We start from the raw sequence: 22,081 nt of genomic DNA on the forward strand, positions 1-22,081 counted from the left end.
GGGCATGCAGTGGAATATTACTCAGCCTTCAAAAGGAAGGAAATGCTAGCACATGCTAAACACGGATGAACCTTGATGACACCATGCTAAGTGAAATAAACTAGTCACAAAAGCACAAAAGATGCATGATTCCACTTATATGAGGTACTTAGAATAGGAAATTGATAGAGATTGAAATAGAATGGTGGTTGCCAGAGACTGAGGAGAGTAGGAAAGTGGGAGCTGTTTAATGGATGCGGAGTTTCAGGTTTGCAAGATGAAAAAGTTCTGGAAATGGATGGCAGTCATGGTTCAAAGAACCAAAGTCAAAGAACTTAACACCACTAAACCGTTAACTTAGAAATGGCTAATATAGAAACTTTTATGTGTATTTTAACTCAAAATTTTTAAAAATAATGAGAGTATAAGTAGATATTTGGCATAAATTTGTCTGCTGACAAATTATTCCTGGCGGGAAAAAACCTGACAATTTAGTTATTATTTCTGGGGAGAAGGACTCACGGCCAGAGAAATTTTTCATACATTTTGAATTCATAGCACTTTTTAAGTATACCCATTTCTCAACTTTTTAGTTTAAAAAGGGCTTGGTTGTCAATAACTCCACAACCCTTTCAAACAAAAGCAGGTAGTCCAAAGAAGATAGGGGTGTGTATATATATATATATATATATATATATATATATATATATTTGTCAATTTTTAAATGGAGACCCTATATTTAGGACTTAATTCTTTTATTTACATCACTGTAAGTGAAACCTTCTCAAAATTTAGAAAAGTCGTTTATTCACAGGGACCCACGTTTGCTGTCTTTGGCACATGAAAAGAACAAAGCTTGTCTGTCAGTGGTATTGTTCCTGTTATTTTTAATGGCTGTGATGGATTTTTGCAAATTCATCCCCACCATGTCCCCCAGACTTGTATCCAATGATAGTAACAACTAATGTGTGTTGAGGGTTCTTTAGCTGTTAAGCAGAGTTCAGTTCTTTCACGAATATCCTTTAACATATCTCTTTAATGTATCTCCTTTCATAATCAAATAATCCTAGGATCTTGGTGCTACTGTGATCTCCATTTTACACATAAGGAAGCTGGTACCTGTGGAGGTTAAATAACCTTTCTGAGGCCTTGCTGCACTAGGGTGCAATTTTGTAGCAGCTTTGCTGTGAATCCAAAACCTGTGTGATAAACCATTACACTGTGCTGCTTCTGACAGTCTTTTAGGACAGGGATGGATTTAAGCCTATTGCTGTGGAACCCACAAGGGCAGCTGTCTGCAAGCCTCCCACCCTGCTCATGGCTGCATCCCTAGCAGACTGCATGGCACCTGGCACAAAGTACTCAAATGACTACATCAACTAACTTGACTTACCAAGACCAAGAGCTGTTTACCTGACAGTGCAAATAAGAGGACGGCTCCAGAGGAACTGAGCTTATAAACCCCTCTGATGTCCTGAGTAACTGAGAAACTACTGCTGGAAGGGCACCCTGGCACATCTGGGGGTTTTCCAGCCCCCGTCTACTTGCTTCAACAAGCAGGGCGTTCTAACTCCAGCGAGACTTGTATGATCCAACCGTGTGTTTGTAAGGTGTGCCCTTAGCTCCTTGTCACTGGTGAGTGAGCAATCACTAATCGCCCATCCCCACATGAAGCCAAGATGCCTCTTAAAGGAGTTGCTAAATATTTCAGCAAATGCTGTTAGCATTTTTTGACAAAAGTAATCTACATGGAAGGACACACTCACTCCTCACAGAAGTCTCCAAAGTGGGAACCTCACCGGGAACATGAAGCCCGCAATCAGCCTCCGCCCTCATGGCTTGTTAGTCACACGGCGCATCCCCCAGTGCCCTCAAACAAGGGTGGGCCACACGGACACATGGCGGCGTGAACACTCGGGCTCTCCTTGGACCCCTCCCCCTCTGTTCCTCCACCCAACCAGTCCCCTAGTGTCGTCAGTGACTCTTAAAGTAAAATTCCCAAAGCAGCAAGTCAAACATGCCAAACACTTCATCAGTGCCGTATGGACCGATGCGTTTGTTAGAGTCACAGCTTATAATCGATGTATTCTTTTAAATTATTGTTATTGATGGCAGATTATTCTTCATGATAATCCTCTTTTGTCTGAGGTCTTTTCTCTGACAGAGACATCTGAGACTCTAACTTAGCTAGACAAATCTATTCGTCACTGTCCGGGGAGTTCTGTTCTGATGTCTCCAGGGGCACAGGGTCCCCCCTCGCGCCCGCTAGCTCACGCAATGCCAGTGCTGCAGCTTCCCGCTGTCTGGTGCAAGACGCCCTTACTTTTCTCACTTCTTCATAGATAGATATAGACATAGATACAGAGAGATCACAAATTCAGAATAGAAAACACATCATCAGTCTGCCATCTACACTTGTCACTGTCGACTTTAGACCAGCCGCTCTCAAGCTCGGGCTGCATCAGCGCCGCAGCCGCGGGGCACGCGGGCGCCACAGACTCCGATGCAGCAGGTCTGGGTGGGCCTGAAGACCTGAATTTCAAACAACACTGTCTAAACAATGAAAATTACACAGTGCTAAACTCACTAAAACATAAGGGCTTTGTGGTGAGTTTTCACAGTCATCGTCACCCTCGCAGTCGCTGAGCTGTCACACAAGTGCTCCTCCGGGTGTGGGTCTGCCGACTTCGGCTTAACTCGAATCCAACACAAGGGAAAGCTTCGTGACTTTGTAAGTAAGATGGACAACACTGTGCATCTTTCTCTGAGCCCTGTGCCTTCTTCCCTGGTCCTCCTTGCTCCTCACAGTTAACTCCTGCCTCTCCTCCTTGCGTCTCCACCCACCCAAGGTCTGAGCACCAGAATAGGTTCTTCTTTGCTCACACCGAAACCTGCTCTCAGAATAAAACAGGTGTAAAATGGGTGATAGGTGTCAATGTGTAACTCCTCATGAGAGAAACTGATTTAAAATTCATTGTTTTCTCACCGAATTATAAATGTCATAGATGTTTAAAATTGACACTGGTGTAGAAAATCTGCAGCATGTGGTTGTCCTGTTCATGGTCCCCCAAATCCTGAGGGCAGCCCTGTCCATATGGAATGTGTAACCAAGCTGCCCCTTCACACTTTATGGATATGATTGCTGCACGAGACAGAACATCACATGGAACAACCAATAAGGCCCTTTTGCCAGGCCTGCGAGGCAGCACACGCCACAGACCCGCCTTCGGAGGACTCCCGATCTGGCTGCGGCCCAGGGACGCAGCGGATTCCCCGAGGGACAGTTGAGCAGCAGCTCTGGCGCGCTCACAGTCAGTCCTCCAGGTGACTACAGGCCTGAGACCATGTTGCGACACATTCGTGTCTACACTGCAGCCTGCACAGAGGTGATGCCACCTGCATCTTCTCCAGATCTGAACGCGGTTTTCCCTCGTGTCACGCCAGCAGTCGGGCCGCACCGAGCCCACCGAGCCCAGCTCCTCCTCCCCTCTCACCACCGCCGCGGCGCTGGAGGTGGGGCCCGGCTCCAGGCAACATAATGAGAACCTCTTCGTCCCGATGCAGCACCCTCCCGATCATCTGCATGCCGCCGCAGCAGGAAGGGCATAAAAGAGCTTGGAGGGGAAAGAGAAGGAAAAGTGACAAGAAAGCAACAGGCAAGAGCAATGGCGCGGAAGGCGGTCCCCAAGCACAAACGCCGCGCGGCCCGCGCTGCCCTGGAGCTTGGGAGACCGTGGGTGCCGCTGTGTGCCGCCCCCTGCCACCGATGGAGCATGGGAGGCGGTGACAGTCAGGAGGTGCTGCCACTCCTGTCCGCTGTCTAGAGAGTCGGGGGAAAGCAGAGAGTGCTCAAGAAGCTGAGCAAAGACCACCAGCCAGGCGAGCAGCAGCCCTCAGTGTGGCTGCTGAGGCTGTCCCTGGGCCCCGAACTCCCAGTCCAGCACAGCGCTGCAGGAGCCACGCGGCAGAGGGCTCGGCTCCTCCTGCAGCCTCCTCTCAAGGCAGAGCGCGGCTCTTGAAAGTCTCGGGTGACAGCAGAGTGTAGAGTGGTCAAGTGAGAACTGAGTGCACAGGCCGGCAGAGTCCAGAAACCTCCACAAGACACAGGCAAGCCTGCCTCTGACGCTCTGCCTTCCCTTTCATCACATCCTGAGCATTTTGAGTGGCTGGCAGGAAGCGAGGGCGGCAGGAGGCCCTGCCAATTGCTTCCGCCAGCCCCACCCATCGTAAGCACAGCTGCTACTTTGGCATCCACCAAACTGCCCATCTCTCTTGAGTCTAAAAAATAGTCCCAGCAAACATGGAGAGACAGTACAATATTTAATTTTTAAGCTATGAAGTCTTGGTGTACATGAAAAAGAATACAAATTTATTCATGCTGTGACTGAAAATGTATTTATATGCTGTAAAAAAAGCACAGAAAAAAAAAGAAAACTTTAAATGTAAAATCCTTTAGATTGTAAAACAATGAATGGTTTTGTCCCCACAAATATTTCTTAAGATAACGTCTCCTTTAGAAATGACTGTAACACCTGCCCACCACAATCTCTGAAACAGTGCAAAGATAATAAGGAAAACGCTGACCGGCTTTTCTACACACGCTCTTCTCCGCGTAGTCTCAAATGCTCACTACGGTCCACCTTGACACCCCAGTATTATCCTTATACACCTGTCCCCATTCTCCAAGGAAAATACAGACATGTAGGAACTTTTGGTTGTTATGTTTTTAGGAAAATTAAAGATAGATACGTACATACAGGAATACATGTCCACATACATGCACACACACACACGCGTACCCATGCTCTCTCTCTCATTTTTCTCATTTAAAACATCATGTACCTCTGTAATACTTTGAAATAAAATAAATAATAAATAAGAATTTAAAATTTAAAAAAATATTTAAAATAAGTAAAACATCATGGTCCAGGTCAAGGAATATAACTGAAACTCATTCTTTGAGTAGTTTCACAATATTCCATGGTATGGATGTTCTTGTTGATGGGTCATCAAGTTGTCAGCTTGTTTTCAGGGTTTTACTGTTAAAACCAATGCAGGTATCACTATGAATGGCAGAGTAATGACCTCTCCAAATCCTTTCCTCCATAAAAGCATTGGCACAAACTGTCATAATTAACCTTTCCTAATCTCCGGAAATTAACCAAAGCTTGCAATATTCCAGGGATGCTTTGTTCAAGCAAAATAGCTGAACTTCAGCAAGAACAGAAGCTTTGTGGAATTTTAACTCACCCAATGCGCATCTCCTCCTCCCTGGCTCCTCAGTAGCCTTGCAAAACCACAGTGGACAGCAGCAGCCTGCAGCCTCCCAAGGGGAAAGAAAGGAACTGAGAGTCCTTCAAAGCCCTGTTCCCAGAGAACTGTCATTATGTGCCTTCTTAGGTGGCTCCCTAAAAGACCCCTCTCACAAGGTATGTCTTTATTTGACCTGACTCAAATAAAATGCGAATGGTGCAAACAGCTTTTTCCTGGTGGGGGGGGAGGGGAGAGAGGTGGTTGTAGAAAACAGATCCGTAGCAATTGTGTCTCATAATGACTGCATGAGGCAGTAGTAAAGGGTCGAGCAAAACACAGGCCAACCAAAAAGAGCACGGTGATGAGATGTTCAGAAGGCTCTGAAAAGCTCTACATATTCCTAGGACTCTAAAAGGCCACAAGTGTGTGCAGGGCTACGTACACATCCAGAGATACAAGCATGCTCAGAACAGACTCGACGAGTTCCATGCTCTCACCTCTGGCTGACCTTGAGGCTCCGTGGGAGCAGGAGGTGAGGGCTAGGAAAGATATGACAACTGCACTGCTAAGCATTAAAGGCGTGTCCCAACACACACTGAACCCATTGGCAAAGACTGGAAAACTTGTTGGTTCCAGATATTTAAGGTACTTGCTGTCCAACGATTACATGACCCCTGAGATAACTGAGCAGAGATGTCAAGGGCCATGCATGACAAAGAATCCAGACTTGATGGAATCTGTTCAGAAAAGGCACTAAACAAACAAACAACAACCACTACAAACCATGGGTGAGAAGGAGGAAAGAATTTGACTTATAGAGTTGCTACGTTACATTATTTTAAATGTTCATTTAAGAAAAATTACAAGCCAGGCAAAAAAAAAAAAAATAAATTATGGCCCAGACTTAGGCAAAAAAAATAATCAAAAGAAACTGTAGCTGAGGAAGCTTGACATTAGACTTAGTAGACAAGGACTTTAATTCAGTAATTTTAAATATGGCCAAAGAACTAAAGGCAACCATATTTTAAAAAGTAAAGGAAAGTCTAAGAATGATATCTCACAAAATACAGAATATCAACAAGATAGAAATTATTTTTTAAAAGAACCAAATAGCAATTCTGGAATAAAAAATATATAAAAACTGAATGGAGACTGCTGCCTGGACCGTTGGCGAGCAGGTGTGTGTGACAGCTTTCATGTCACGCGAGCCCTGGCGCTGCGAGCTGAGGAGCAGAGCACGTGGCAGTCATCATGTCTTGTGGCGGGCAGTACAGAGGAGAAGCCAAGGTGTATGTTGGTAGCCTGGGCACAGGTGCTGGCAAAGGAGATTTAGAAAGGGCTTTCAGTTATTTGGCCCTTTAAGAACTGTATGGATTGCGAGAAATCCTATAGGATTTGCCTTTGTGGAATTTGAAGATCCTAGAGACGCAGAAGATGCAGTACAAGGACTGGCTAAGAAGGTGATTCATGGTTCCCAAGTGAAGGCTGAACTATCAACAGGCATGCCTCAGAGATCAAGTTTTGATAGACCACCTGCCCTACATCCCTTTGATCCCAATGAGAGATGCTATGAGTGTGGTGAAAAGAAGGGACATTTTGCTCATGATTGTCATCGCTACAGCTGGCAAAGAAGTCACGGTCTAGATCACATTCTGGATCCAGAGGAAGGTGATACTCTTGCTCGTGCAGCAGGAGCAGAGGATGGAGGTCAAGATCAGCATCTCCTCGACGATCAAGATCTGTGTCTCTTCATAGATCAAGATTAGCTTCATTCAGAAGATCTAGGTCTGGTTCTATAAAAGGATCCAGGTATTTCCAATCCTGTTCACGATCAAGATCAAGATCCACGTCTCTTTCCCAACCAAGAAGCAGCCCATCAAAGTCCAGATCTCCATCTCCAAAAAGAAGTCAATCCCCATCAGGAAGTCAACGCAGAAGTGCAAGTCCTAAAAGAATGGACTGAAGCACTCAAGTTCGCTCATTAGGGAAAAGTCCTTTTTTTATATTTTTTTATAATTGGCTTTTTTGTTAAGGTTACATATATTGCCCATGCCCCCTCCCCCGTCAAGTAAGAGCTTCAAGCGTGTCCATCCCCCAAATGTTGCACATCTTACTAGTTGTGGTTGTATATACACATCCCCTCCTCCCCCCTCCCACCCTCCTGACACCCAATAAATGTTACTCCTATATGTCCACTTAGGTGTTGATCCGTTAATATAAATTTGCTGGTGAGTACATGTAGTGCTTGTTTTTCCATTCTTGAGATACTTCACTTAGTAGAATGGGTTCCAGTTGTATCCAGGAATATACAAGAGGTGCTATATCACCATTGTTTCTTAAAGTTGAGTAGTATTCCATGGTATACATATACCACATTTTATTAATCCACTCATGAATTGATGGGCACTTGGGTTGTTTCCACAGCTTTGCAATTGTGAATTGTGCTGCTATAAACATTCGAGTGGAGGTGTCTTTTTCATAAAGTGACTTTTGATCCTTTGGGTAGATGCCCAGTAGTGGAATTCCTGGATCAAATGGTAGATCTACGTGTATCGCTTTGAGGTATCTCCATATTGCTTTCCACAGAGGTTGAACTAGTTTGCAGTCCCACCACCAGTGTAGGAGTGTTCCTCTCTCTCCGCATCCACACCAGCATTTGTTGTTTGGGGACTTTTTGATAAAGGCCATTCTCACTGGAGTTAAGTGATATCTCACTGTGGTTTTGATTTGCATTTCCCTGATGATTAGAGAAGTTGAGCATTTTTTCATATGTTTGTTGGCCATTATTCTGTTTTCTTTTGAGAAGTTTCTGTTCATGTCCTTTGCCCATTTTTTGATAGGGTTGTTTGAGTTTTTCTTGCTGATTTTCCTGAGTTCTAAATAGATTCTAGTTATCAGCCCTTTATCAGATGTGTAGCTTGCAAATATTTTCTCCCATTCTGTGGGTTGTCTGTTTGCTCTCTTGACAGTTTCTTTGGCTGTGCAGAAGCTTTTTAATTTGATCAGGTCCCATTTGTTTATTTTTGTTGCTAATGTGATTGCCTTTGGGATCTTCTTCACAAATTCTTTGCCTAGGCCAATGTCTAGAAGAGTATTTCCAACATTTTCCTCTAGAATTCTAATAGTATCACACCTAAAGTTCAAGTCTTTTACTCAGCGTGAGTTGATTTTTTTGAGAGGTGAAAGTGTGGGTCTTGTTTCAGTCTTCTACATGTGGCTATCCAGTTTTCCCAGAACCATTTATTGAATAAGGTTTCTTTTCCCCAGTGTATGTTTTTGTCTGCTTTGTCGAAGATTAGTTGGCTATATGAGGATGGTTTTATATCTGGCTTTTCTGTTCTGTTCCACTGGTCAATGTCTCTCTTCTTGTGCCAGTCACAAGCTGTTTTAATGACTATAGCCTTGTAGTATAGTTTGAAGTCTGGTAAATTGATACCTCCCATTTTGTTTTTATTGCCTAAGATTGATTTTGCTATACGGGGTCTTCTCTGGTTCCATACGAAGTGTAAAATTATTTTTTCTATATCTGTGAAAAATGATGATGGTATTTTGATAGGGATTGCATTGACTCTGTAGGTACTTTGGGTAGTATAGACATTTTAACAATGTTGATTCTGCCGACCCATGAGCATGGTATATTCTTCCATCTGTTTACGTCCTCTGCTATTTCCTTCTTCAGTGTTTCACAGTTCTCCCTGTAGAGGTCTTTTACCTCCTTAGTTAAATGTATTCCTAGGTACTTTATTTTCTTTGTTGCTATTTTGAAGGGAATTGAGTCTTTAATTTGGTTCTCACTTGGACTGTTGTTGGCATATATGAATGCCTCTGATTTCTGTGTATTAATTTTGTATCCTGAGACCAAATTCATTTATCAGATCAAGGAGTCTCACGGTTGAATCCTTGGGGTTTTCTAGGTATAATATCATGTCATCAGCAAACAGTGAGAGTTTGATCTCTTCTGCTCCCATTTGGATGCCCTTAATTCCGCTCTCTTTTCTGATTGCTGTAGCGAGGACTTCCAGCACTATGTTGAACAGAAGTGGAGATAGTGGGCAACCTTGTCTTGTTCCAGTTCTAAGTGGGAATGCTTTCAATTTTTCCCCATTCAGTATGATATTGGCTGTGGGTTTGTCATATATGGCTTGTATCATTTTTAGGTAAGCCCTATTTATGCCTATTTTGTTGAGCATTCTTATCATAAAAGGGTGTTGAATTTCGCCAAATGCTTTTTCTGCGTCTACTGAGAGGATCATATGGTCTTTGTTTTAGCTTCTGTTTATATGGTGAATTACATTTATAGATTTGCATATGTTGAACCATCCCTGCATCCCTGGGATGAAGCCCACTTGGTTGTGATGAATTATTTTCTTGACAAGCACCTGAATTCAATTGGCTAGCATTTTGTTGAGAATTTTTGCATCTATATTCATAAGGGATATTGGTCTGTAGTTTTCTTGTTTTGTTGCCTCCTTTCCTGGTTTTGGTATCAGGGTTATGTTCCTTCATAAAATATGTTGGGGAGAATTCCGTCCTTCTCGATGTTGTGGAATAATTTCTGCAGGGTAGGCACCAGTTCTTCTTTGTAAGTGTGGTAAAATTTGGGTGTGAAACCCTCTGGTCCAGGACTTTTCTTTTTACGAAGAATTTTTATTGCTGTTTCAATTTTAGTACTTGATATTGGTCTGTTCATGAATTCTATTTCTTCCCGGTTGAGCCTAGGGAGGCTGTGTGTTTCTAAGAAATTGTCCATTTCCTCCACATTTTCCAGTTTGTATGCATAGAGGTTTTTGTAGTATTCATAAATTATATCTTGTCTCCGTGGCATCAGTTCTAAATTTCTCCTTTATTGTTCCTGATGGAGCTTATTAGAGATTTTTCTTTTCTGCTTTTTGTCAGTCTAGCCAATGGTATGTCAATTTTGTTTATTTTTTTCAAAGAACCAACTTTTTGTTTTATTAATCATCCGTATAGTTTCCCTGTTGTCTATTTCATTTAGTTCTGATTTGATCTTAATGATTTCACTTCTGCTGGGTTTGGAGTTGGTCTGTTCTTTTTCCAGCTCTTTGAGATGATTCATTAGGTTGTCTATTTGTGATCTTTTCCACTTTTGGATATAGGCATTTATGGAAATAAACTTTCCTCTCAGGACTGCTTTTGCTGTGTCCCACAGGTTTTGGTAACTTGTGTCACCTTTGTCGTCTAGTTCAAAGAATCTTTTGATTTCCATCTTGATTTCCTTGTTTATGAAGTGATCGTTCAGCAGAAGGTTGTTTAGTTTCCATGACTTTGTGTAGAAATGAGGACTCCTGTTAGGATCCATTTCTACTTTTATTCCATTGTGATCTGAAAAGATACATGGTATAATTTCTATTTTTTTTAATTGTTTGAGATGTGTCTTGTTTCGTAGGATATGGTCAATCTTAGAGAATGACCCATGAGCTGATGAGAAGAACATATATTCAGTGGTTTGGGGGTAGAATGTCCTGTAAATGTCAGTCAGGCCCATTTGTTCTAGGGTTCTGTTTAAGTCCATTATTTCTTTGTTGATTTTCTGTTTGGAGGATCTGTCCTGCGCTGTCAGTGGGGTGGGGTGTTAAAGTCTCCAACTATTATGGTGTTGTTGTTTATCCATTTGTTTAGATCCAGTAGAGTTTGATTTATGAATCTAGGTGCACCAAGGTTGGGTGCATATATATTTATAATTTTTATGTCCTCTTGTTGGACTGTACCCTTCACCATTATATAGTGACCTTCTTTGTCTTTTATTATTTTTGTTGATTTAAAAACTAAGTTATCTGTAATCACCACTGCCACACCAGCTTTCTTTTGGCTTCCATTTGCTTGAAATATTGTTCTCCACTCCTTTATCTTTGATCTAATTGCATCCTTGCAGGTCAGATGTGTTTCCTGAAGGCAGCAGATACTTGGCTTGTATATTTTTATCCATTCGGCCAGCCTATGTCTCTTGAGTGGGGAGTTCAAGCCATTCACATTTATTGAGATAACTGATAGGTGGAGCAGATTTCTGTTCATTATGTTGGGTTGAACTTTGTTGCTTTGTTTTCTCTCTTGAGCCATTGTGGTTTCTTGACTTTGATCTTTAGCTTTTGAGTAGATTTAGATTCGTGAGTGTTTATTGTGCTGATCTGTGGGTAACAGTTGAGTTACCCAAAACTGTGGTTAACTGTTTTGAGATCTGTTTTGAGTACTTCTTGAAGGGATGGTCTTGTCTTGGTGAATTAGGGAAAAGTTATTTTGTTTACATTATCATAAGGGACTTGTGATGTCTGTAAACTATAACCTAGGAAGGATATTTCAACCATCTAATCAAAATAGATCTGGATTATCATCTGTAAATTCACAGCAGCAAGATAATATAAATTTGTTGAATGTATTAACATCCTATGGTTGAAAATGTGGGTTTTTATTTGGTACATTTAAATAAAATGTGTCTAACTAGAAATAAAACTGAAATGAAAATTCACTAGAGAAGCTAAACAGCAGATTTGAGCAGATAGCAGAAATCAGGACTTTGGAAGATAGGTTAATAGAATAACTTCCAGTATGAGGAACAAAAAGAAAAAAAGAATGAAGAAAAATGAACAGTCTCAAAAGCCTCCAAGACACTATGAAGCATATGAACATATGCATAATGGGAGTCTAAAAATAGAGGAGAAAAGGAACAAAAAGCACAATTGAAGAAACAATCATCCCAATCATCCCAAATTTGATGAAAAACATTAATCTCCACATTCAACAAGCTCAATAAACTCCAAGTAGAATAAACACAAAGTAAGCCCTAGATATATCATAATCAAACTGTCAAAAGACAAAGAGAGCATTGTAAAAGCAACAAGAAAGAACTAACTCATAATATACAATGGGCCCCACAATAATACTAACAGCTGATTTCTCATCAAAAACAGTGGAGGCCATAAAGCAATGGAATGATACATTCAAAATGATGAATGATAAATGAAAAAGACTGTCACTCAAGAATTATGTATAAGAGCATTCAAAAATAAAGGGGAAATTAAGATAAACAAAAACAAGAGAATCCACGGCTAGCAGATCTGCTTTACAACAATCATTACAAGAAGTCCCTTTGGCTAAAATGAAAGGACACTAGACAATAACTAAAACCTACATGAAAAAATAAAGAGTACAGGTAAAGGTCACTACTTACATAAATATAAAAAAGAGTATAGATGTATGTTTTTGTTTGTAACTCTTTTTTTTTCCCACCTAATTTAAAAGATATTCATAAAACAATATCCATAAATCCATGCTGATGGGCACACAAAGATATAAATTTATAACAATAACATGACAAAGGAGAGGTAAGTTAATAAAATTATATAGCAGTAAAGTTTTTATATGCTACTGAAACTATTTTTTAATAATCTGAAGTAGATTGTTATAATTTAGGATGTTGATTGTAATCTCCAGGGCAACAACTAGGAAAACAACTCAAAAAAAAAAATGTAGCTAAAACAATGACATGGGACTTTAAATAGTACACTGGAAATATCTACATAACACAAAAGAAAGGGTTACTAGTACAATAGAGGAACAAAAAGACATAAGATATCAGAAATAGATAGCAAAATGTAGACATAAGTCCTAGCTTATCATTAATTACATTAAATGTAAATAGTAATAAAACAGTCCAATTCAAAGAAAGAGATTGCCTGAATGAATTTTAAGAACATGATCCAAGTATATGTTGTCACATATACCACATATAAGTGCATCACACATTGTGTGCCAGCCAAGTATATGCTGACACATTTTACATTCAAATACACAAATAAATTCTAAATAAATGTATGGAAGAAGATATACAGCAATGAAAAGAGAGACTGGGCGTGGTGGCTCACACCTATAATCCTAGCACTCTGGGAGACTGGGGCAGGTGGATTGATTGAGCCCAGGAGTTCAAGACCAGCCTGAGCAAGAGTAAGACCTCATCTCTACCAAAAATAGAAAAAAAAAAAAAATCAGCCAGGCATTGTGGCGCATGCCTATAATCCCAGCTACTCGGGAAGCTGAGGCAGGAGTATAACTTCAGCCCAGGAGTTGGAGGTTGCTGTGAGGTGCAAGGATGCCACCACACTCTACCCAGGGTGACAGAGCAAGGACTCTGTCTCAGCGACAAAAAAGCACAAGGCAACAATAAAAAAAAAGAGCTATAGTGAATATATCAATATTAGACAAAAATACATTTAAGATAAAAATGTTACTAGAATGAAAGAGGACATTTTATAATGATAAAAGTGTCAATTCATCAAAAATACATAATAAACATATGTGTATCTAACATATGCACTTATCAACAGTCTCCAAAATACATAAAGTGAAAACTGACAAAATTGAAGGGAGAAATAAACAAATCAACAATAATGGTTGGACACTTCAATACTCTAATTTTAATAGTGGATTTAACAACTAGAGAGAAGGAAATGGTAGAATTAAACAACCCTGTGACCTAACAGACATCTATAGAAAATTCAACCCAACAATAGAAGAATACACATTTTTCTTCTCAAATGCACATGGAACATTCTCCGGAACAAACCATATGTTAATCCATAAAACAAGTCTCAATAAATTTAAAGGAATTGACATCATACAAAATATGTTTTCTGAGAGAAATGTAATAAAATCAGAAATCAATAACAGAAGAAAGTTTGAGGAATTCACAAATATGTATAAAGAAAATAACACATGCCTAAATAACCAATAAGTCAAAGAGAAAATCACAAAGGAAATCTGAAAATACTTTGAGATGAATAAACACAAAACCAACATATACTAAAACTTATGGGAAGCAGTGAGATCAGTACTTAAAAGCAAATTTATAGCTATAAACACTTATGTCAAAAAATAAAAAGATCTCAAGTCAATAACCTAACATTGCATCTTAAGAAACTAGAAAAAGGAGAAAAAACTAAAAATAAAGCAGAAGGAAGAAAATAATAAAGATTAGAGTGGAAATTAATGAAATAAAGGAAAGAAAAATAAGACAAAACAAAAAAAATTATTTCTTTGACAAAAATCAACAAAATTAACAAACCTTTAGCTAGACTGACCAAAGATGAGAGAGAGAGAGAGTGAGAGAGAAGACTCAAATAACAAAAAAAATTAGAAATGTAAGAGGGAACATGACTACTGAACCCCTTCTTTACACCATATAAAAAATGTTAACTCCATATGGATCATAGGACTAAATGTAAGAGCTAAAACTCTAAATCTCTTAGACGAAAACAAAGGAGAAATTTTCATGACTTGATTAGACAAATCCTTCTTACCTACAACCCCAAAAGCACAAGTGGCAAAAGAAAAAAACCAGATAAATTGGACTTCATCACAATTAAAAACTTTAGTGCTTCTAAAGAGACTATCAAGAAAGTGAAAAGATAGCCCACAGAGTAGGAGACAATATCCATAAATCATGTATCTGATAAGGGACTTGTATCCAGAATATATATAATGAAGTCTTACAACTCAACAAAAAGATTAAAAACTCATTTTTTAAAATGGGCAAAGTATTTGAATAGGCATTTCTCCAAATATGTACAAATAGTAAATAAATACATAAACAAATGTTCAATGTCACTAGTCATTACAGAAATGCAAAACCACACTTTACACCCACTGGGATGGCTAGAATCAAAAAGACAAAGAACAGCAAGTGTTGGTGAGGGTGCAGAGAAAGCAGAGCTATTCACATTGCTGGTGGGAATGGAAATTGCACAGCCACTTTGGAAAAGAGTTTGTACAGTTCCTCAAAAGCATAGAGTTAAATATAGAACTACCATTTAACTGAGTAATTCTACTTCTAGGTATACTCAAAAGAACTGAAAACATATTTCCACACAAAAACCTGCACATGAATGTTCATAGCAGCATAATTGATAATAGCCAAAAAGTAGAAACAGCCCAAATGTCTGTCAACTGATACAGAGATAAGCAAAATGTGCTACAAAATGGAGTATTATTTGGCCATGAAAAGGAATGAAGTATTGACACATGTTACAACACAGATGAACCCTGAAAACATTATATCAAGTGAAAAAAGCCAATTATAAATCACCACATATAGTTTTGTTGCATTTATATGAAATGTCAAGTATGTGCAAATCCCTACAGAAAGAAAGTAGATTAGTAGTCCCCAGGGCTGGGGAAGGAGAGAATGGTGAATGACTGCCTGCCAGTGGGTACTGGGTTTCTTTTTGACATGATGACTCTGTCCTGAAGTTAGATAGTAATGATGGTTGCAACAACTTTTGAATATAGTTGATCCTTGAACAACACAGGTTGAACTGTGTGGGTCCACGTATATGAGGGTCTCCTTCCACCCCTGCTGCCCTTGATAAGACAGCCCCGCCGCCGCCGCCTGCTGCTCCCCTCAGCTGCTCAGCGTGGAGACACAAGGGTGAAGACCTTTGTGGGGATCCACTTCCACCTCATGAACAGCAGACATGTTTGCTCTTCCTTATGGTTTTCTCAATGACATTTTCCTTTCTCTAGCTTACTTCATTGTAAGAATACAGCATCTAATATATATAACAAACAAAACATGTATTAATCGACTGTTTATCAGCAAGGCTTCCAGTCAATAGTAGGCTATCAGTAGTTAAGTTTTGGAGGAGTCAAAAATTATATGTGCTTTTCAACTGTGCAGGAACCGGTTCCCTGAACCCTGCTTTGTGCTAAGGATCAATGGTTAATAAAACCACTGGAATGTGCACTCTAAATGGGTGAATTCTATGGAATGTGAACTATAATATACTTCAACAAAAGGAAAAATGTAGCAATAAGCATCTTTGTACATGTATTGTTGCATACTGGAGATTTTCTCAAGGACAGATTCCCAAATGTGATATTTCTGTGTCAAAGGTCTATTGGGTTTTTCTCCCCCTAAACTTTTAGACATTGCTAGGTTATTTTCCAAAAGTGGTACACTAATTCACACTCACAACAAAAATGTATTGACAGTTTTATTTCTCTAAATTCTGTCTGTCCCACTGTTTTTAATATTTGCCAAGAGGATGGGTGAAGACGACACCATTATTATTTAAACTACATTTCCCTCTTTCATTTTCTTCTTTTCATATTCATGTGTAATTTGGATTTCTCCAACTATAAACTGCTAAACTGATTCTTTGCCTATTTTGTGTTTGTTTTTTTTAACCAAACTTGTATAATTTATTCACATAATCAAACTCCATTTCAAAGCTTACAAATTTCCCATTTCTGTCCATTTTTCTCTTCTCAACATTACTACAAATGCCTCCTTCCCCAGCATCTGTTACATCATTTCTAGGAGGGTCTCTGGGAAGAGGTGATGTTTACTTTACTTCAGAAGCACACTGATAACTCCAATATTACCATAACTTGTACCCTCTGACTTTTTGAGATGTGCTTCTTTTTGGCATAACAACAACAACAAAAAACCCATAAAAACAAAAGCATACCACTGGATACTGAAAAACTAAATTCTGGGCCTGGCTACACCATAAACCATACCGTAGGTCAGGTGTCCTCCCCAAGCACCTATTTCTCAACAGCAAAAACTAATTCATATTTGCTTAGTCTTTTGTAGCCTTTTACTATTTACCTTCACTGTAACCTTTAAATAAGGGAGTATTATGTTTATTATACAGAAGAAACTCAGGCTCAGAAAGGTTACAGTCCACCCAAGAGCCCACAGATAATAATATATGAGGCAAAGCTAAACTTACACAATGTCGCTCAAGATCCTAGTACTGGTACATATTATTCTCCTGAGTTTCTTAAATGGATGAAGCAGCAATTTCCAAAGTCCCTTCCAATGATTACTTTCTATGCTTCCACTTGCTATTTTTTCCCTGTCTCAACTAACATTAAAATCAGAATATATATATATTTGATCACCAAATTTCTTTACCAAAATTCTTCAACTGTTTTTAAAAATGTTCTCATACCTCTATACTAAATCTAGAGTAAAATAATTTTGTCAAATAGTTCCCATTGCTCCATGCCTCTCTGAAAGGTTTTAAACTTACCTATTTGTTAAAGTACGGATTGCTAACATTTTATAAACATTGCTAATTACTTTTTATAATATTAAAGATAGTCATTCCATACTTAAAACCAATTCAAAAAAAAGGAAATCCTTGCTAATTCTAATTCCTTGGAGTAGCAATAAAAATGTATTTTCTACTGATTTTGTATCCAGTCCCCCACCTGCCTTTATTTGAGAAATACTATTATTCTACCTCACTGTTGAGCCTCTCTTTCCCTACAAGAAATGTTATAGGTTTAAAAGTCAGGAAAACTCTTACTTTCAAAACTATCCATAGGAAGAATGAACTAACCACCTAAATTGTAAGGTGAAACTTTGAATGTTAAATGACAGATTCAGGACATTTCCCAAAGGGCCATATAACCAACTTAAAAGCTGATATGATTTGCCTAAAATAATACATTATTTTATTTATAATAAACTTATAGATGTGATTAGATATGCTGACATATACATATAAACCATGCCTAAACCAAATTAAAGCTTAAAAGAAAACAAAATATATTCTATGAGCAATCCTGAAAAGCCAGCACAGCTCAATAAATAGTATACTCTTACAAGGGAGCATTAATTACTTGGTAATTTATGTAATATGCTAAAAATGAGGAAATATACATGATATAGGGATGGGGAGAACACATAGGAAAAGTAATTTCTTGATTTTCTTCATTTTGAACTTATGGCTTTCTTGTCTTTACAAAGGAAGACTTTGACTTCAAAAACAACAAAATATTTGAGAAGGGAATTTACATCTGTTTGTTCTAAATGGTATTCTTGTGCTATTTTCTGTTTCTGGATGAAGTTTATGATTATTGAGAAGTGTTAATGCCTCTACAATGGAAATTTCCCAATGTCTTTGGGAATGTTCTTAACATTCATGCTAACATGATGGTCTTTCTGCAATCTGAATTCCTTTGGCTCTTGACGTGTTTCAGCAGCTTTTACCTGTGCAGAAAACACAGGATCTTTGGAATCTACATGCACATCTTTTAGTAATGACCGCAGCTTGTCATCTTTTCTAGTAATTTCTTCCGTAATTTCTGGTGGCTGCCAATCTGCTCTCGCAGGAGGCTCTTGGTGAAGGGTGCTTGGGAGCAGCAGAGGGTTTCGTTTTGTTGATTTCTCTTTGTGCTCGGTTCTGTGGGTTAAAATTCCTGATGGCGCAAATCACCAAAGCCCCGATCTTGCCATGACTTGATGCCCACCTCTCTGCCTATTTTTTTTATTAAGTTGTTTGTCTTTTTCTTAACAATTTATGAGAGCTCTTTATACATATGAAGTATTAACCCATTATGCATCTTATGCATTCCACCTTTACCACCCTTTTTGTTTATGGTATCTGTATCTTTAAATGTCCATTTAGATCATTACAATATGGTTTGAGGAATTTGAAAAAAAAACAAGAAATAACCAAGACTACTTCATACCTCCTCTTTTCTTAAACCCCCATACCCAGCTCTTGACTCTCGCTGTTAAAATAGAAGCCTTCCAGTCTCACTGGAGACAAGTGATATCTTATTGTGGTTTTGATTTGCATTTCCCTGATGATTAGAGATGTTGAACATTTTTTCACATGTTTCTTAGCCATTAATCTGTCTTGCTTTGAAAAGTTTCTGCTCATGTCCTTTGCCCACTTTTTGATAGGGTTGTTTGATTTTTTTCTTGCTGATTTTCCTATATAGATTCTATATAGATTCTAGTTATCAGCCCTTTATCGGATATGTAACATGTGAATATTTTCTCCCATTCTGTAGGTTGTCTGTTTGTTCTCATGATGGTTTCCTTGGCTGTGCAGAAGCTTTTTAATTTGATCAGGTCCCATTTATTTATTTTTGTTGTTGCTGTGATTGCCTTTTGGGTCTTCTTCATAAATTCTTTGCCTAGGCCAATGTCTATAAGAGTTTTTCCAGCATTTTCCTCTAGAATTCTTATAATTTCATGAAAACAATAAATGCTGGCATGGATGCAAAGAGATAGGAACACTCATACATTGCTGGTGGGACTGCAAACCAGTACAACCTCTGTGGAAAGTAATATGAACATACCTCAAAGACCTACTAGTAGAACTACCATTTGACCCAGCAATCCCATTACTGGGCATTTACCGAAAAGAACAAAAGACATTCTATAAAAAAGACATCTGCACTAGAATGTTTATAGCAGCACAATTCACAATTGCAAAGATGTGGAAACAACCCAAGTGTACATCAATACATGAGTGAATCAATAAAATGTGGTATATTGATATCATGGAGTACTATTCAGTCACAAAAAGCTATGGTGATCTAGTACCTCTCCTTGTATTATCCTGGATAGAGCTGGTTCCCATTCTTCTAAGTGAAGTATCCCAAGAACGGAAAAACAAGCATCACATGTACTCACCATCAAATTGGTATTAACTGATCAGCACTTAAGTGCACATAGAGTAGCAACATTCATTGGGTGTTAGGCAGATAGAAGGTGGGAGAAGGGGATGGATATATACACACTAATGAGTGCGGTGTGCACCATCTGGGGGATGGACACGCTTGAAGCTCTGACTTGGGTGGGACAAGGGCAATATACATAATCTAAACATTTGAACCCCCATAATATGCTGAAACCTAAAAAAATTACGAAAAAAATAAAATTGATTTATAATAAAAAAAATAGCAGCCTTCCAAAAAGAAGGCCCTTCTCTCCCCACCACCAAATACACCAACCTGCCTGAATCTGTGCCCACCTGTGCTGCCCCTTAAATTCTCAAAGTGATCTTTTTTGGAACCCAAGTACTCTCCCCTTTGCATAGTTCCTTGAGATTTGAATTCAAACTTCTGGCTGTGTGCCATCAGTTACCCCCCAAACTTAGGAGGCATCAAAAACACTGGGTGAATTGAGTGGACCCATTAGGGTCAAGACAAGTTAGGGACTGCTCAAAGATATAATAAATCTGTTTCCTATATCAGCAAGACTAGACTTGATGGGGTCTGGTCAAAACTCTAGAGCAGCGTTTCTCATACTTCTTCTTTTGGTCCCAAGACCTCTTTACGCCCTTAAAAATCAAGGACCCAAGAGATTTTTTGTGTATGTAGTTTACACGCACACATTTTTACTGTATTTGAGATTAAAACTAAGTTTTAAAAATATTTATTCATTAATTTATTTTAAAATAACAATAAACTCATTACATATTAGCATAAATATTTTATGAAAAATAACTATATTTTCTAAAACAAAACAAATAAGTGAGAAGGGTGGCATTGTTTTATATTTTTGTAAACCTCTTTACTGTCTGGCTTGATGGAAGGCAGTTGGATTCTCATATCTGTATTGCATTTAATCTGTTGTAATACATTGTTTTGCTTTAGGTATTTAAAGAAAACCCAACCTCACACAGATATGTATTTGAGAAGGGGTATATTTTAATTGCCTTTTCAAATAATTGTGAATATTCTTCTTTGATACTACATTGAAACCTGACAAGTGGCAATCTTTTAAAGATTAGTTACAAAATGGAATCTGAAACCCTATCAGTGAACTTTTTAACTCTTTGACAAAAATCCACTGGTCTATCTTGCATGATTTTGTGACATTATACACTGGTCATTTGGAAAAATTAGTTCAATGAAGCACAGAGATTTTCTAAATGTGACACATTTCGTTATGCAAAATTTTTCACAAAACATTCGCTAATATCACCACTGATTTGAGCTGAAAAGCCTGTACGTTTTAGTAATCTATCAAGCTCACAGTGCTAGATACAAGTCTTACAAAAGTCTATGTTTTACTAGAATGCCCAAATTTTACCATTGGCAATAAATACAATAAGTTATTTCTTCCCTTGAAGTGACAGGCTCACTTCATTGGTTTTTTAAGAAAAAGTCCACTAAATACCTGAGTCAGAATAACCATAGTTTTCCAGTCATTCTTTCAAGTAACAATGGTGTTGTGTGAAAAAGCAACTAATATAGCTAGCACCTCAAACAACTGTACATGTGCTATGTTGGAGACACCTCTGGTAGCTGAACATGCAGTGGAAGGGACTGATGTGTACTTCCTTCCTGTTTTGTCACATAGAGTATTCAAAAGATGTTTCATAAAAGTAATGGTTTCTACTTCTTCACCAAAACGATCTTAAGGAAAGCTGGCTTGTGTTTGCTGGGAGGGTGTGGTAGTGAAGGATGCAGTAGCCACAGCACAGCTCAGCCTCGCTGCCTCCACGTGTATGACATCTGCCACTTGACCCACCACCGCAGCACACCAAGTGTCAACACAGTCGTCCAGAATAAACCAAGAGATCCAAAAAGATTTTCATCACTTTGAGTTCATCAGCACCGCGTGTATTTGTGACCCAGCAAGCCTATCAAAGAAGCTTCCTTTGATGAGTCATTGATCTGATACCAAATGAATACAAATGAGGCAGTAAGTCCAGCCTTCAGTTATCAGCTAAAAGGTACGATTTGCAGGCTACATACTAACTCAGGCTTCATGCTCGCAGCTGAGGATTTCATTGAGCAGGTCGTAGCACGGCTGCACAGTGGCAGTGCCACAGCTTCTTTGGTGCCCTTCGACCAGCAGACAGTGAGCAAAGCCAGCTGCACAGGGCTTCTTTCTCCTCCCAGCTGCCGTGGGTACTTGGCCCGCCTGTGCAACACGATCGCTTCACTCAGCGAAATGCTGCCGAGGCTCTTTCCTGTCTCCTTTGAAATACTGTAACAAACAATTTTGGGGTTTTAAAGGAACTCATTATGTCTATGTTTAAAATGCTCAATTCTGGTTTCTTTAAACTCTGAATAATTG

The 22,081-nt window shown here is 39.0% G+C and overlaps 2 pseudogenes; one reads left to right on the top strand and one right to left on the bottom strand.

Annotated features, from left to right (window-relative positions):
- The first annotated feature begins 6,483 nt into the window (after positions 1-6,483).
- Positions 6,484-7,195, top strand: LOC105873504 (serine/arginine-rich splicing factor 7 pseudogene; annotated as a pseudogene).
- Positions 7,196-17,937: 10,742 nt separating this feature from the next.
- Positions 17,938-21,771, bottom strand: LOC105873519 (NADH dehydrogenase [ubiquinone] 1 alpha subcomplex assembly factor 4 pseudogene; annotated as a pseudogene).
- Between the last annotated feature and the right edge of the window lie 310 nt (positions 21,772-22,081).

Source organism: Microcebus murinus, chromosome 15 (genome assembly GCF_040939455.1).
Source record: "Microcebus murinus isolate Inina chromosome 15, M.murinus_Inina_mat1.0, whole genome shotgun sequence".
Classification (NCBI taxonomy): domain Eukaryota; kingdom Metazoa; phylum Chordata; class Mammalia; order Primates; family Cheirogaleidae; genus Microcebus; species Microcebus murinus.